Consider the following 17,395-nt stretch of genomic DNA (forward strand, 5'->3'; position numbering starts at 1 on the left):
CAGACAAGTGTATTTAGCTAAGAAGAGAAACTCAGTCCTTGCAAGACTTGACAAAAGGAAACTTACTGTGAAATGCAACGGGTTGTTGTTTATTCATTTAGTCGCTTCCGACTCTTCATGACGTCATGGACCAGCCCACGCCAGAGCTCCCTTTCAGCTCTCGCTACCCCCAGCTCCTTCAAAGTCAAGTCAGTCACTTCAAGTATACCATCCATCTTGCCCTTGGTCGGCCCCTCTTCCTTTTTCCTTCCATTTTCCCCAACATAATTCTCTTCTCCAAGCTTTTCTGTCTTCTCATAATGTGGCCAAAGTACTTCATCTTTGCCTCTAACATCCTTCCCTCCAGTGAGTAGCCGGGCATTGTTTCCTGGAGGATGGACTGGTCTGATCATCTCGCAATCCAAGACACCCTTAGAATTTTCCTCCAACACCACAGTTCAAAAGCATCTATCTTTCTTTGCTCAGCCTTCCTTATGTTCCAGTTATCACATCCATAGGTTACTACAGGGAATACCATTGCTTTAATTATGCGGACCTTCGTTGCCAGTGTGATGTCTCTATTCTTCATTATTTTAGCAAGATTGATTATTGCTCTCCTCCCAAGAAATAAATGTCTTCTTATTTTCTGGCTGCAGTCTGTGTCTGCAGTAATCTTCATGCCTAGAAATATAAAGTCTGTCACTGCCTCCACGTTTTGCAGTGGGAAATGCAACAGGACCCTTTAGTTTATTTTGGAGACTGAGAGAATTAAATCGGTAGCAGATGCTTTCATAGACTTGGGATGCAACTACACGCTAGATTTAATGCAGTTTGACACCAACTGGCATGGCTCAATGTTATAGGTACATAGCGGTTATAATTTTACAAGGTCTTTAGTTTTCTTGGTCAGAGTGCTTTTACCTCTCCAAACTGCAGCTCTCAGGATACCATAGCAATATGAAAGTGCATTATATGGCAGTGTAGACAGGCCCTGAACTGTCCCTCTTCACATAAGAATTTCTCACACGAGGCAGGCAAACCTGCACTGCAGCTGAACTGTGTCTGGGGGCCCACCTATACAGCCATAAAATACAGTGTGAATTTGCATTATATGGTCAGTATAGACTCATATAATGCAGTTCAACTGCATTGAACTGCATCATATGAGTCTACACTGACCGTATAATGTAGTTTCAAATTATATTCTATGACAGTGTAGATCAAACCCAAATATACTTTTCAGGGAAGGCAAACGAGTAGTAGGATGTATACAAAAGATAATGGTTCCTATCACATGATGCCATGTGCATCACTCTACTAGTTTACATCCCCTCTATGATTTTCTCATCCGCAAAGTATGATTACAGGATCACAGATTGGAAAATTGGCGCAATTGCTTTTAGCAGAAGAGGTGAAATTTGAGGGTGTTCAACACGGTATGCATTGTCTATATGGGTGGTTCTCAGCCTGGGGTCTCCAGACGTTTTTGGCTACAACTCCCAGAAATCCCAGCCAGTTTACCAGCTGTTAGGATTTCTGGGAGTTGAAGGCCAAAAACATCTGAGGACCCCAGTTTGAGAACCACTGAGTCTATACTAATGTGACAATAGCAGAATAGAAAGCTGGTGTGATAAAGTCCACACTTTGGAAAGAGAGTGGGGTTAATTTAACTGAGCATTCATCCTAGAATGCTTTTTGTTTCCCTGGCTCAACCCTGGCTTTCTCCAACCTACCATGTTTGAGATTTGAATTACACTGATTGTAATGTTTCACAGATGAAAACCAGGACATGTTCGGCTGTGCAGCATTAGAGTATGGCCAAGATGGCAAAAGTTGAGTTAATTGAGGAAGAACCCAAAGCTAGAGGCAGTTGCAGTGATTTGCTTTTGCCTGAGCCCACTGGGAAGGGCAAAACTTTCTCCCCTCCTCTAGCCGTTCTGCTAAGGTGAGTGATTGCAAACTGCAAAGTTTTCCACAGTCTACAGCAATTGAAGTAAAGTGAGGTCAATGGGAAAAAAGTAAGAAGAGGAGAAACTGAGACATTTTAAAAACAGCTGAAAAGTGGGAAGACAGAGGATTAATAGGCCAAATCAGTCACTAACCCTCCCTACCTGTTTCAAGATTTGCATATTAGGTCTTGAAGCCATGTATACTGTAATGATTTCCAAGGCGACACATTTTTGTCCTCCAGCTAATTTGAAAAGGGCTATCAACTTCTATTAGGCGCTTGTACTTAGCACAGATGTTAGCACCTTACCTAGCAAATCAAAATAGCAATTCTATGAGCAATTAATTAATTACCAGAGAGGCCAAATTACCTCCTTGCATCTAGTAAATCCTCCTTTTATTGCCTAGGAATTTAATCAGCATGATTTATTTCTTTATTATGCAAAAGGTAAGTAGAGCATTGAGACAATAAATCGGATTTCCAGCAGGTGATGCTGACATGAGCGAACTTTCACACATAGGTGCTTTTAACCTAGAGGGGATTTGTTTTACAATAATGGAGAATGGCAGACTCCCAATTTCATCTTTAATAATTCAGCAGAGTAATATTTAGTTGTTGGTTTTTAAAGAAATCACTCCTTCAGGTAAGAATCAGAAAAGAATGTAAATGCACTTGCTATTTGCTAGTAAAAATGTAAGGCTGGGGGAGAAAATTCAATGTGGGAACATACAGTTGGGAGGTTAAAAACATGAAGGCAGCAAAATTATAATGAAGAGAGAAAAACAGGAGACATTACAATATATGTAATGCATATTATTTAATACATGGAATTTATGCTCTTCTTGCAATTGATTTAACATGTACAGTGGCTATTGTTCAATATCTGAATGGCAAATCTCATAGGGTACTTTTTATTTTTCTAAATAAAAAATAATAATGTTTGCTATTACTTTTTCATGTTACTTTATGAATAATACATTGTTACGTAAAGGTAAAGGTTTCCCCTTGACATTAAGTCAAGTCAAGTCAGGGGATTGGTGCTCATCTCCACTTCTAAGCAGAAGAGCAGACATTGTAGATGCCACCTAGGTCATGCGGCCAACATGACTGCATGGAGCGCCTATGATCTATTGATCACCTATTGATCAATTCACATTTGCATGCTTTTGAACTTACCAATGTATTAATTTTTATTAATATTTATTTATTTAGTAAAACAATCTAGTTTAAATAACCACTAAGCCCTTTGAAAACAAGGGTTTAAAGTAATATCTGTTATATGTTTCAGTTTTCCAAAAAGTAATGCTGCTGTCAGTTATTTTTTTAAAGAAAATCAGCACCCTTACTAATAAAATAAAATAAAAGGGTATGTAAAATAATGTGGGGCAGAAAAAATGACTTGTAATGCAGTGCTTCCAAGCTCTGAAGGCAGGAGCCTTGGTGGTGGTAGAGGGATACACACCTCTTTGACAAATGCTTTGAACCTGAACCTGCAGAGATATAATTTCTACATTGGATTGGAAGAAAATAGGCACATCGCAGCTTAGCTTTCCCTAGTTTCCCCTCCCCAATCACATCTTGACGTTTTATCTGTTCTAAGGTGGATCTTCTGATGGACCCCTGCATGTCCTGCTTAGAAAAATAATTTTGTAAAATAATGTTTCTGTAGAGATGAAAATTGGAATTACCTGCTATGAATGGACCTTCTAGTATTGCTCAGTGGTCTTTCCCCCCACCTTTGGAGGCCTTTAGTCCTTCTTGGCCTTTTAAAAAATGCTGTAAAGGAGGGCAGCTATTCATTTTGCCATTTACTGTGTGACTGACATACAAACCACAATCATACATAAAGAAAGGACATTTATAGGTCAAAACTGCCAGTATTGTCTTTATTCTGTTACTTGAAGTTATTGGAATGATGTTTTTACACAGTGATGGACCAACAAATATATTTTTAAAATGGAGTTAGGTGGATGGCCATTCAATTGACACTTCCATAAACCCAACTAGGGTTCTGCAGATCACAGCAGAAAGAAAAAAACACAGGAGGCTATACAAATGGTTATTTCTGAGCTCTATAAATGTTGCTGAAAGGAGCTTGTGTGCAGTCAGTTCTAGTAGCATTAAATATGGGAGAAACTTGCTTCCTCCTCCACATCTTTGTGCAAACCTCATTCATGGTTCCTAAATCAATATGCAATCTAAAATGTAGTTCTGCTTCACCATTCACACTTGGCAAGCCATTCTTCAATTTGGAGGGAAAAACATGCTTCTTTCTATTAGGACACAGATGTGGAATGTCTGACCCATGGGCTTCATTTAATCTTAGTTTCCTAATCTGGCCTATCAATCAGTCTTGTACAAACACATATACATGTCACCCAGCAGTAATCACTCCTATAACTCTGATTTGCCCCCAACTCTGTCATGAGAAGATTAAATGCAAATATGGCTCCTGAATGAATTGTGTGGCTTCGAGAAGCACTACATGGGCCTATAATTCAAGGACAAGATTGGGTAATTTCCAGAAACCTAGTGGTGCATTTTGGTGCTTTTAACTCTGTTGCATTTTTGGAGCTCTTCCATGCCCCCAACAATTCTCCAACTTGAGGGCGTCCCAAAGAACCCATTGTGTCATCTATAGGTTGCAGTTGTGATTTTTGCTATATCTTGACAAAGCCAGAGAGGAAGACATCTGGACAGTAGTTGGCTGTAGTTCTCAATATCAGCAATGAGTTTTCTCAAGCAAGTGCTGGAACTGGAGCTGGATGCTTCCTGGACAGATGTATTAAAGGCCGGTGAAACACATACCAACCAGTAGAAGCAGACTTATGGCTGGGGAAGGCAAAAAGAGCTCCTCTTAACTGTGTAGGAGAACATTACTCTCTTCCTGCACACCATGCCCAGTATGTGCCTTGAAGTCTTAGCAAAATATCTACAAAACGTGTACTTTACTTACTTAGGCGATCCCTCGTAGATCGAGGTTGATGGTCCTCCAGTTGTGGGGTCTTGGGGGTGGGTCCGTAGGTGGCTGAAGAGACCTATTCTTGATCTGCATATTCTCCCACAGTGGACATTTCGGTTTCCAGGTGGAAGACGGTTCCGGTCAGGGTTGGCTTGACACGCTTTCCTCTTGGCACGTTTCTCCCTTAAGCCCTCCATGCATGCCTCTTTGAATTCTGCAGCACTGCTGGTCACAGCTGACCTCCAGCTAGAGCGCTCAAAGGCTAGGGCTTCCCAATTCTCAGTGTCTATGCCACAGTTTTTAAGTTAGGCTTTAAGCCCATCTTTAAATCTCTTTTCCTGCCCACCAACATTCCATTTTCCATTCTTGAGTTGGGAGAAGAGTAACTGCTTTGGAAGACGGTAATCGGGCATTTGGACAACATGGCCAGTCCAGCGGAATTGATGGCGTAGGAGCATCGCTTCAATGCTGGTGGTCTTTGCTTCCTCCAGCATGCTGACTTGTCCGCCTGTCTTCCCAAGAGATTTGCAGGATTTTTTGGAGGCAACGCTAATGGAATCGCTCCAGGAGTTGAGTGTGACATCTGTAGAAAGTCCACGTTTAGCAAGTGTATAGCAGGGTTGGGAGGACAATGGCTTTATAAACAAGCACCTTGGTATCTCTTGGTATCTCTATGATCATAAAACACTCTCTGCTTCATTCGGAAAAATGCTGCACTCGCAGAGCTCAGGCAGTGTTGTATTTCAGTGTCAATGTTGACTTTTGTGGTGATGTGGCTGCCCAGGTAGAGGAAATGGTCGACATTTTCTAATGTTATAACATTAAGCTGTATTTCTGGCTTTGCAGAGGGATTGGCTGGTGCCTGATGGAAGAGCACTTTGGTTTTCTCGATGTTCAATGAGAGGCCGAGCTTCTTGTATGCTTCTGCAAAGGTGTTTAGAGGTTTGTAGGTCTTCTTCTGAATGTGCACAGACTACATGTCATCGGCATATTGGAGTTCTATAACAGATGTAGTTGTAACCCTGGTTTTGGCTTTCAGTCTGCTGAGGTTAAATAGCTTTCCATCTGTCCGATAGATGATTTCCACTCCGGTGGGAAGCTTCCCATCAACAAGATGAAGTATCATAGTGATGAAGATGGAAAATAAGGTTGGGACAATGACACATCCCTTTTTGACACTTGGTTCCACCTAACTGGGTCACTTTGGGAACCGTTGCTGTCCAAGACTGTTGCCATCATGTTGTTGCACCCCTAGGCTGCATAGGTACCTTCAAACCACACTGGAGCCCAGAATATAGGCAATCAAGCTGTTTATTGAAGATTATAAGTAAGCACAAGCAAATAAAGTTCAGAGTCAACAGAATGGGTTAAATTCACAAGAGCAGTGTACTTGAAAGTCTATAAGCAAGAGTCCAAGAAAGTCACTCAAATGTTATACTCCAAACCAGAACTCAAACTTAGTCCCATGAGAAGTAGCAAGTATCTAAACAGGATTCAATTCCAAGGCATGAAACAATCTGTAAACCACAGGAAACAAGGCTAGAATGCAGGATCAATCTCCAATATAATCTAAGGTAAACAAGGCTAGAGTGCAGAATCAATCTCCAATATAATCCTCATAAGAAAACGACTCATTAGCGTGCTTCAAAAGCAGTCGTTTACTCCTTTGTAAACATTCGAGCTCCCTTCTTCGATGAGAGATTGCCTCCCTCTTGTCAAACACATTATCCTCCTCTAAACTAGAATGTCCGTCTTGCAGCTGGTGAACTAGCCTTGACTGTGGAGAGGAATGTGGTTCAGAATGCCTGCTTGCAACCATTCTGTCTGTGGTCCCAGAATCCACTGGAACAAACTCTTACTGCATTTTAGGCCCAAAGTCTGGTTGAATGCCAGGCCCAACCTGTGAGTCCTCTGGCAAAGCAGGTGCAGGGACAATTACTGGCTGAATGGGCCCAATCTCAGGCTGAACTACAACACATGTAATCATGGAGAAGCCGCAGGATGTTCACAAATTTTTCAGGGTACCCGATTTTTTGGAGGACAGTCCAGAGAGCGCTGCGATTCACTGTGTTGAATGTCTTCGCAAGGTCAATGAATGCCATGTATAGAGGTTGATTTTGTTCCCTGCATTTTTCTTGGAGCTGTCGTGCAGTGAAGATCATGTCCACTGTTCCGCTGTTCTGGGATTCTGGGAGGGTGTCTTCAGAGACAGGAAGAAGGCGGTTTGCAAGGATTTTTGTGAGGATTTTCCCAGCGTAGGTTAGAAGGGAGATACCGCAATAGTTTCCACAATCTGTTCTATCCCCTTTCTTGAAAAGGGTGATGATGGTGGCATCCTTGAAGTCTGCTGGGATTTTCTCAGTCACCCACACTTTTTCAATGAGCTGGTGGAGTTGTTGTATCAGCTCAAGTCCACCCTCTTTGAAGATTTCAGCAGGGATCCCATCAGATCCCCTGGCTTTGTTATTTTTTTGTTGGCTGATGGCATTGCTGACTTCTTCCAAACTAGGCAGTGCTGCGAGCTCATTCCTGGTTTGTTGTTGCGGGATTTGTGAGAGGGCCTCTTCGGCCACATTGGAGCTGAGATTCAGAAGATTCTGGTAGTGCTCTTTCTAACGTAGTGCAATTGATCTTTTGTCTTTCAGAAGTTTGGTTCCATCTGATGAGCGTAGAGGGTATATGCCATGATTTCTTGGTCTATGTGGCTTTGAAAAATCCCTAAGGATCATGGGTATCTGTAAAATGTTGGATTTCTTCAGCCTTCTTTGTCCACCAGTGTTCTTGAGTTCTTGGTCCTTCTTTGGACCTCAGCTTTTGCACTGGCGTAGATCTTTTTCTTAGCACAGTTGGTGTCTCTCTGCCATGTTTGGAAGGCTTTCCTTTTCTTATCAATTAACTGTTGGATCTCTTTGTCATTTTCGTCAAACCAGTCTTGATGTTTCTTGGTTTGATATTCAATGGTTTCTTCGCAGGCTGTGATGATGGAGGTCTGTTCCAAGACGTGAACGGGGGTCAAAAATAGAAAGAAGATGCAACAGCTTAAAACCAGTAACCCAAGCATTCTATAATTTACTGCCACTGATGTAATTATTCGTAAAACTAATTGAGACATTTTTTTGGAGAATTAATCAACACGAATGTCTTTGGCTTAGCTGGTAGCACCTTGCTATCACATTATTCAAATTGACCGTAATACTTGCTAATCATTATCACATTTAACAGCTGCTACAATCAGCGCAACAGTTAATCTTTTAATTATTACCAAAAGAGAACCTCTAGCCTTATGATCATGCATGAAGTTTCTTTACAATCTTAGCATTCAGTCTATCCTTACTTAGCCATTTCTTCCCTCCATCTTGGAAATTGTGCTGGCTAACATGTGTAACTCTTGCAAATGAAACTCGTATGTGCGGGAAACATGGTCAGGAAATTGTTTATCTTATGATCCCTTGTAAAGGTTACATCACTTACAAGATACATGGTTCATAGAGGGAAATTTAAAACACAAGGTTGCAAATATTCATAAATATTTATCCACTCCCATTTCTCATTTGTCCTGTCTTAAAAACATAAGACAGTACACAATTTATTGTACATATAAAATATTCTACTTTGTGTGATATATTACTTCTGCAGAACCATACACTCCTCTCTCACTGTGGCATAAATTCTTGAGGGCTATGTCCAGGGTCTGCCAGGTCCATAAGGCTTCCTATTATTCTGGAAGCCAATTGTGTGCTTGTTATTTGAGGTCCACATAGCTAGTTATGGAGATATTTACCAGCAGAATGTTGGCCTGCAGGTGATGATCGAGGTGAAACATAGCAAAAATACATCATAATACATAATAAATAAATAAACAAATCATAATGCTAAAATATGTACATTCCATAAAAGAACTTCTTAAATGCATAAAACTATGAATGGAAAGATTGTGATTTGCAATGGTAAGAGGAACGATCTGAACTGAAAATATCACAGCTCATCAAAGCATTGCATTTGAATTTGACTTCAAAGGACTTCATGGTTGTTTTATGTATTTTTCTGTCCTACACACAATTTCAACTGCACAATAAATTATTCTTTGAGGTAGGCTTGGCTACAGGTGAGTGTGTGGCCAAGGTCAGTCAGAAATCAGCACACACAGGATGATTATTTCTAAAGTATTCAGATTTTGTTGTCGAAGGATTTCATGGCCAGAATCACAGGATTGTTGTGTGTTTTCCGGCTGTATGGCCATGTTCCATAAGTATTCTCTCCTGACGTTTCACCCACATCTATGGCAAGCACCCTCAGAGGTTGCAAGGTATATTGGAAAAAACTAAGCAAGGAAGGTTTATATATCTGTGAAAGGTCCAGGGTGGGAGAAATAACTCTTGTCTGTTGAAGGCCAGTGCGAATGAATCACCTTGATTAGCATTAATGGCCTTGTTCTTACCATACATCAAGGGAACCACTGACCGCATAGGCAAACTGATGAAGAAACACAACCTACATACAGACGGATCTACAGACGGATTAAGAAAATCCAACAAATGCTACGTTCAGCAAAGGACAAGAGGGACCCTCTCACCTCTGCAGGAGTCTACCGTATACCAAGCAGCTGTGGACAAGTCTACATAGGGACCACCAAACACAGTGCCCAAACACGAATCAAGGAACATGAAAGGCACTGCAGACTAACTCCACCAGAGAAGTTCGCCATAGCAGAGCACTTGATGAACCAACCTGGATACAGTATATTATTTAAGAACACAGAAATGCTGGACCACTTCTAACAATCATGTCAGACTATAGAGAGAAGCCACTGAAATCCACAAGCATGTGGACAATTTCAACAGAAAGGAGGAAACCATGAAAATGAACAAAATCTGGCTACCAGTATTAAAAAAAACCCTCTAAAATCACAACAGTAAAGAAAGAACAACATGCTGAAAACAGGGGAATTCCAGACATGAATAAATCAGGGGCAGCTGAAGCCTCCGAACAAAGGATTCCCCCAGGCAAGAAGAAGCCAGGACATGAAGCTTGCAAAGCCATTAATGCTAATCAAGGTGATTAATTACAACATTCACACTGGCCTCCAAACTAAAATCAGAACAGTAAACAAGGAATAACACTCTGAAAACAGAGGAATTTCACACGAGTCAATCAGTGGCAGCTGACGCCTCCAACAAAGGATTCCCCCAGACAGGAAGAAGCCAGGACATGAAGTTTGCAAGGCCATTAATGCTAATCAAGGTGATTAATTACAACATTCACACTGGCCTCCAACAGACAAAGAGTTATTTCTCCCACCCTGGATCTTCCATAGATATATAAACCTTTTTTGCTTAGTTTATTTCCAATATACCTCACAACCTCTGAGGATGCCTGCCATAGATGTGGGCGAAACGTCAGGAGAGAATACTTCTGGAACATGGCCATACAGTCCGGAAAACACACAACAACCCTATTCAGATTTACAGAATATTTAAACCAGCACGTACAAGTCAACAAATGTTCTATGTCTCAATTGATTTGAACAGGCAGAGCTAAAGGTGTTGCAATGCTGAAAACAGCGAAGAAAAGCAGGACATTTGGCAGCATGGCTTAAGTAGAGAGAGCATTGTGGCTCTCTGAATGATGGCGCAGGGTGGTAGCAAGGAGAGATGAATATAAAATGGGAGTGTTGACAGTTTAACTGTTAGATAAGGCCAGTTAGAGACAGAGGTAGGGGCCGTGAGAGGTAGGGTCAGACGGAAATAGAGAGTAAGTTGGGAACTGAATGTGCAGTGAAGTGCTGAGGAAAGAGTTCAGAGCAAAGTTGGTACACTGAAGCAAGTATAAAGATAATTTATCATATATTCTTGTGTCTACATTGAACTCATGTGTAATGTAACTTGTGGACAGATTTTGGGGCTAAAATTATGGATTTTGATATGTCGAAGATCATTCTGCAAATAATATGTAACACGATCAAATTGTTGGAAAGTGGCAGCCATTGTACAACTAAAAACTTTGGGCACTACATACCTTTCAACTGCTTGCTGTTTCACTCAACTGAGAGATCAAAAAAATTGTGAGTTTGGGGCCTGACATTCTGCAAAACCTAAGGGGTTTTATCTGCATCACACTTCCCAGTGACTACAACTTTCTTGTGTGTTTTATTTCCATGTAATGTGATTATTTTTTCCCCCAGGGCAAGCTGTAAACATCAGAGTTGACCTGAGGATAAGACCAAGGATTTCTACTAAAAAGCCATTTGTGACCCATTCCTCATTCTAACCTTTCTGTACTGTGAGCCTAAGGCTGACTGCCACATCCAAATTTTATATACTCAAGGTTTTCCTGTGAGAAATAGGCAGTGAGCCATGTAGATGGAGAGAATGTCATCGGTAGATAAAAATGAAAAAGCACAAAAAGTAAGCAGTAATTTGAAAATCTTATATCAGAACTGTTATTTAGATAATGCTTTGGCAGTTTCAAAGTGATTCACACATATTGTCTTGAGACTCTTTAACTATTCTGTGCATTATGCTCTTATTTCTATTCTGGGTATATCAGAGATGGGACGGATATTAGGCCAAGACATCATAAGTTAAGCTTGTGTATTGGGTTAAACCTCCCCAGCCTTGGCGAGTCTTTTGGGAAACTTTGTTGGGTTAAGGCTGTTTGTGGAACTGGGAGGGGGCTCACTTGCGTGTGATCTCTAGTATTCTGTTGTTCTATTGTGTTTCGTGCGCTTGAGTCTGTTGGGTTAAGGCTGATTATTTGTGTTCAACTTGGGAAAAATGGGGCAGAAGACAGAGCAGAGAAATTACAGCACAGAATAAGCAAAAAGGTAGTACAGGAATATGAGGGTTGAATGAAAAGTAATGCCTCCACCTATGTAACTCCTCAACAGATGGCAGTACTGGTATGCATCAGGTACTGGCTTGTTCAGTAGACTCTCTTCTACAGTTCCATTCGGCGAGAAGCCTTAACATTGAATGGTTATGTTGTTAAGGTGCGAAGTATGGAACCCTGCTCAGACGGTCGGTCAATGCGACTTAAACAATGTGCAGTCACTGAATTCTTGACAGTAGAAAGTGTCACTCCAAAGGAGATTCATCAGAGAATACAAGCTGTTTATGGTGATTGTGTTGATGTGAGTACTGTGTGTCATTGGGCGAGTAAGTTTAAAGAAGTTGAGGTGGGAACATCTGACTTGCGTGACAAACAAAGAGTTGGACGTCCTGTGACAGCAACCACCGAGTTTCACAAGCAAAAGGTTGACAGATTGATTCAGGACAATCGTCGTATCACTCAGAGAGAAATTTCAAGCATAATCGGCATTTCACAAGAATATGTGGGTCACATTATTGCTTGGCCTGGCTATCGGAAGATCTGTGCATGATGGGTACCCAGGATGTTGAAGCCTGAAATGAAAGCGCACAGACTTGAAATTTGCCAGGAACTCCTCTCGTGTTACAAGAATGAAAGTGATGCCTTTCTCCTTTGGGGTGACACCTTCTGCTGTCAAGAATTCATTGACTGCACATTGCTTAAGTCACATTGACCAACCATCTGGGCAGGGTTCCATCCTTCACACTTTAACAACACAACCGTTCAATGCTATGAGATATGAAGGTGCCATTCTAGATTATTTAAGTCTCAAAAGTCAGCTGAACTACATCCAAATACATATATTAAAAGAACTGGCAGATTTAATCTCAGAACCACTGGCAATAATCTTTGAGAATACTTGGAGAACAGGAGGAAGTGAAATGTTCTCCAAATTGTCAAAAAGCGGGGAAAATAAGATCCAAAAATTTATCACCCAGCGAGTCTGGTATTAATAGCTGGAAAGTTTCTAGAGCAGATCATTAAACAGACAGTCTTTCGGTTACATTAATGAAAACTTTCCTCTCTGTTGCAAACAGATGACAAAAAGAACAGAAGGGAAAAAATCATTCACTTTGCAGCATGATGTACTGACATCTCAAACTATTGGTATCACCTAGAATCTTTTCCAGCTTTATTGAAAACTTGTAAGGAAGCAAACAATGTCAGAAAAACTTCCCACGAGGTCCTGACTGACATGTATTCCTTTATGCTTCCTGTTGAAATCATTGTTTTTAGTCACTTGTTATCAATTTAAGAAAATTTGCCTCCTTATAAAAAGAGTATCAAAATAAATCCCCAATAAGGACTAGACTTGAGGATTACAACCAGATTTTGTTTTCTTCTGAGATTGATGGATGTGTAGCAGCCAGGGCCGTAGTCAGAGATTTTCTTTGGGGGGGGGGGAGTTGAAAATTTCGGGGGGGGGGGGGGTTGAACCCCCCTTCCCCCCCCCCCCCCCCCCTGCTACAGGCCTGTCAATATTTGCTTGAGATAGTGCTTGTAGTTCTGGAGGGACTCTTAATTTTTTTTATGTCTCATAGACTTAGCATGGGGCGTTGGTCAACCAGTTAAAATTCATGAGTAAACCAGGTTTTTTTTTAACCTGAAAAAATTCAGCCCTGGAAGCAGCTGGAAAAGTCATGATTACTTCAGTATATGGAGATAGCAGCAAGACTGTTGCATGAAAGCTTGCTCTCCCGAAAATGTTCATCAAGTCTGGACTGTATTTAGCCCCTCTTGCTTTATGCAGGACAATTCTTTTGCTATTAACTGAACCGATTCTAGGATATGGCTGTGTAAAATATTAAATAGCTGTCAAAATGTTTAATTGGATGATTTGATCTTACTGTAAATGATCAGAAGTATTTCATCCTAGCTCTGTGAAATACATTTTGCTTAATTATCCCTTTAGCTATAAATACTCAAGGGCTATCTGAATAAGTTACAACTTGGCTGGGTAATTAACTCCTTCTGTGTTAATGATGCTGTCATTAGCTAACAAAGTTTAATTATGAAATATAATTAAGAATAAAATGACATTAAGGGTTCATATGTGGTTAACTTGTAAAAGGTGAAAAGTTATTGGTCTAAGATTTATATGTTAATTCAAAACCTTTTAACTCTAGATATTGTGATGTTACCAGAAATGATTTTGTTGGTCATTATGGATGAAGAATTGGACAATAAATATGGATCACTTTTCAGTAATGACAAGAGCAGCATGAATATTGTTTGCTCAAACCTAAAAATGAGCTGAATCACTGATGATAGAAGAATGGATTGCTAAAGTTGCTGAGTTGGCTCAAATTGCCAAATTAATGTGGGCTCTAGAGGATAACTCAAATGAAGACTTTTTGAAAGCCTAGAAACTATTTAAGGGTTTTTAAGCAGTAAAAAAAATCTAATGATGTAATAACTTGTCACTGTGGTTATTGATAATTTTAGTAGGATTGGATCTCTAATAGAATAATACTCCCCGGCTTTCCTAGGATCAGAGCACTATTAAGTTAAGTTAGACTTTTTCTCACTCTTTTATTTCTATATTTCTGAATATATATTATTTGTTTTGCATATTTGCATGCCATATGCAAGCAAATATGGAAAACTCAAGAATGGCCATCAGATTGGAAAAAATCAACTTATATCCCCATACCAAAAAAGGGAAACGCTAAAGAATGCTCAAACTTCCGTACAGTGGCACTTATTTCCCATGCCAGTAAGGTAATGCTCAAGATCCTGCAAGGCAGACTCCAGCAATACATGGAGCGAGAGTTGCCAGATGTCCAAGCTGGGTTTAGAAAAGGCAGAGGAACGAGAAACCAAATTGCCAATATCCGCTGGATAATGGAGGAAGCCAGGGAGTTTCAGAAAAACATCTACTTCTGCTTTAATTACTATTCTAAAGACTTCGACTGTGTGGACCATAACAAACTATGGCATGTGCTTGGTGGTATGGGGATACCAAGTCACCTTGTCTGTCTCCTGAGAAATCTGTATAAAGACCAAGTAGCCATAGTAAGAACAGACCACGGAACAACAGACTGGTTCAAGATTGGGAAAGGAGTGCAGCAGGGCTGCATACTTTCACCCTACCTATTCAACTTGTACGCAGAACACATCATGCGATGTGCGGGGCTTGATGAATCCAAGGCCAGAGTTAAAATTGCTAGAAGAAACATTGACAACCTTAGGTATGCAGATGGTACCACTCTAATGGCTGAAAGTAAGGAGGAGCTGAGGAGCCTTGTCACCAAGGTGAAAGAAGAAAGTGCAAAAGCCGGACTGCAGTTAAACATCAAGAAAACCAAGATCATGGCAACCACACCTATTGATAACTGGCAAATAGAGCTGGACCATAAGGAAGGCTGAGTGAAGGCAGATAGATGCTTTTGAACTTTGGTGCTGGAGGAAAAATCCTGAGAGTGCCTTGGACCACAAGAAGATCCAACCAGTCCATCCTCCAGGAAATAATGCCCAACTGCTCACTGGAGGGAAGGATACTAGAGGCAAAGATGAAGTATTTTGGCCACATCATGAGAAGACAGGAAAGCTTGGAAAAGATCATGATGCTGGGGAAAATGGAAGGAAAAAGGAAGAGAGGCCAACGAAGGGCGAGATAGATGGACGGTATCCTTGAAGTGACTGGCATGAACTTGAAAGAAGTTGGCGCCGGCCGACAGGGAGCTCTGGCGTGGACTGGTCCATGAGGTCACAAAGAGTCTGAGACGACTGAGTGAATGAAGAAGATATTATTTGTTTTGTTGTTGGTATTCAGATTCAATAAATTAACAAATTGCAAAAAATAGGATGAAGATAATTATAAACCTGCACGTGCTTCTGAGTCTAATTTGCTAACCCATCTTCAAAAGTATAAATCTTCAGATGGGTTTCAGAAGAGTCCTACTTGAAATCAGATCTTTTCCATTGTTGTCTGAATCCCAAATCAATTCTGTGTTTAGAATTCAGTTGAATTCAAAGCATACTTCCTATCATCTGAGAGAAAGATCTACCGGAATCAAGGGGTCTTATTATTGAATCATATACATAGATCATACTGGCACACTCTAGTTCTACACACACAGTGCATCCATACCACTGTGGGCAGGACTGTAGCCTGATGCTGTATGTCCTGACATGCAGGGGCGACTTATCAACCCATGGTCATTATATGGTGCATGGAGCTAATCCAGCGTAATGTGGCTTTGACCCACATTACCTAAAGTTGTTAGGTATTCCAGTGTTTTCACAAAGTTGATGGATACTCCAGAGCTCCAGAATATCCATTGACTTTGGGTCTGTATAATCAACTATGCCTCTACTCATTTGGTTATACACTGTCCCGCTTTCTCAGGACTCAGGGGCTCAGGAAGAGAGGATGGCACCAAACCTGCCTGCCTATAACTTACCTTAGTGGTGCCTACCAGGAGGCAGACACTGGAATGACATGGCAGATCAACATTAAAGTAGCTGCCCTGTCAAGATGAAGCCTGAGTCATTAAGTATTTTCAGAGATCAGCTTTTAATAATAATAATAATAATAATAATAATAATAATAATAATAATAATAATAATAAAACTTTATTTATATACCGCCCTATCTCCCGGATGGGACTCAGGGCGGTTTACAGTCATAAAAGCAACACAACATTACATAACGACATAACACACATTATTAAACAAGGTAAAATAGTACAATTATAACGATAAATCACACTTACATGACCAGATCAAGGGGACTCACCCCCACCACCTCCACCGGTCTCTTTGGTGTACTGGATATTGTGATTCTAGACAACGATAAGTGGCCGGCTGCATTTTGGTGTCTGATGGGCACCACTAGGTAAGTTAGAGGGGACAAGGTATGGGTAATGGGTGAGAGGTGCCAAAATGGTTTTGGCACCACATGCACCACCATAAAGCTACCTGGCTGGTTTAGGTCTTGATGGTTTAGCTTTCAAGCCGTCAGACTAAGCCAGCTTCCAAGTTGGCTTGGTCTCACAGGGTAGTTAAACTTGAGCCCAGTCTGGATCAGCATTGGGGTAACTGCCCTGACAAGATACACTCTCAGTCATGAAGTATTTCCAGGGTATTTTCCTAAACTTCATATTCAATCAGCAACTTCTTTATAACTGTAAACACTAATACTGCCCTTTAATAAACCTACCATAAATCTTGAGTATTTTAGCAACTCTTTTATCATATCCAGAACTTTATCACAGATTTAATGAACAGTACATTTTTATAAAACCTTAATAAAGGTTCTAATAGTGACCAACTATTAGTGCTAATTGGAAGGGTTTTAAAAAATAAGCCCCAAAGCAAAATGATTTTTTTTAATTTGGAGAATTGTTCTAAGGACTGTCTACAGCATTCTCTTTATTTTTTAAAACCCCTGTGGTCTCACTTGCTATTCATACTGGTAAAAAAAGTCTCGTTGTTTCACTGGAGCCATTTTTCCAATATAAATTTCCAACATCTCAGGATCTATATTGGCAGCACAGTGTTGGGTTGGCAAAGGATTAATCTATACTGGAGTCCTTTCCTTGTCGAGTGAATGATGCTGCTTCTAGTTTGGTCTTTCCTTTGGGCTGGTGCTGGACATGTTTAGGGATTACTGAATAGCTGCCATGGGGAGAGCA

This window comes from Anolis carolinensis, chromosome 1 (assembly GCF_035594765.1).
Source record: "Anolis carolinensis isolate JA03-04 chromosome 1, rAnoCar3.1.pri, whole genome shotgun sequence".
NCBI classification, from domain to species: Eukaryota; Metazoa; Chordata; class Lepidosauria; order Squamata; family Dactyloidae; genus Anolis; species Anolis carolinensis.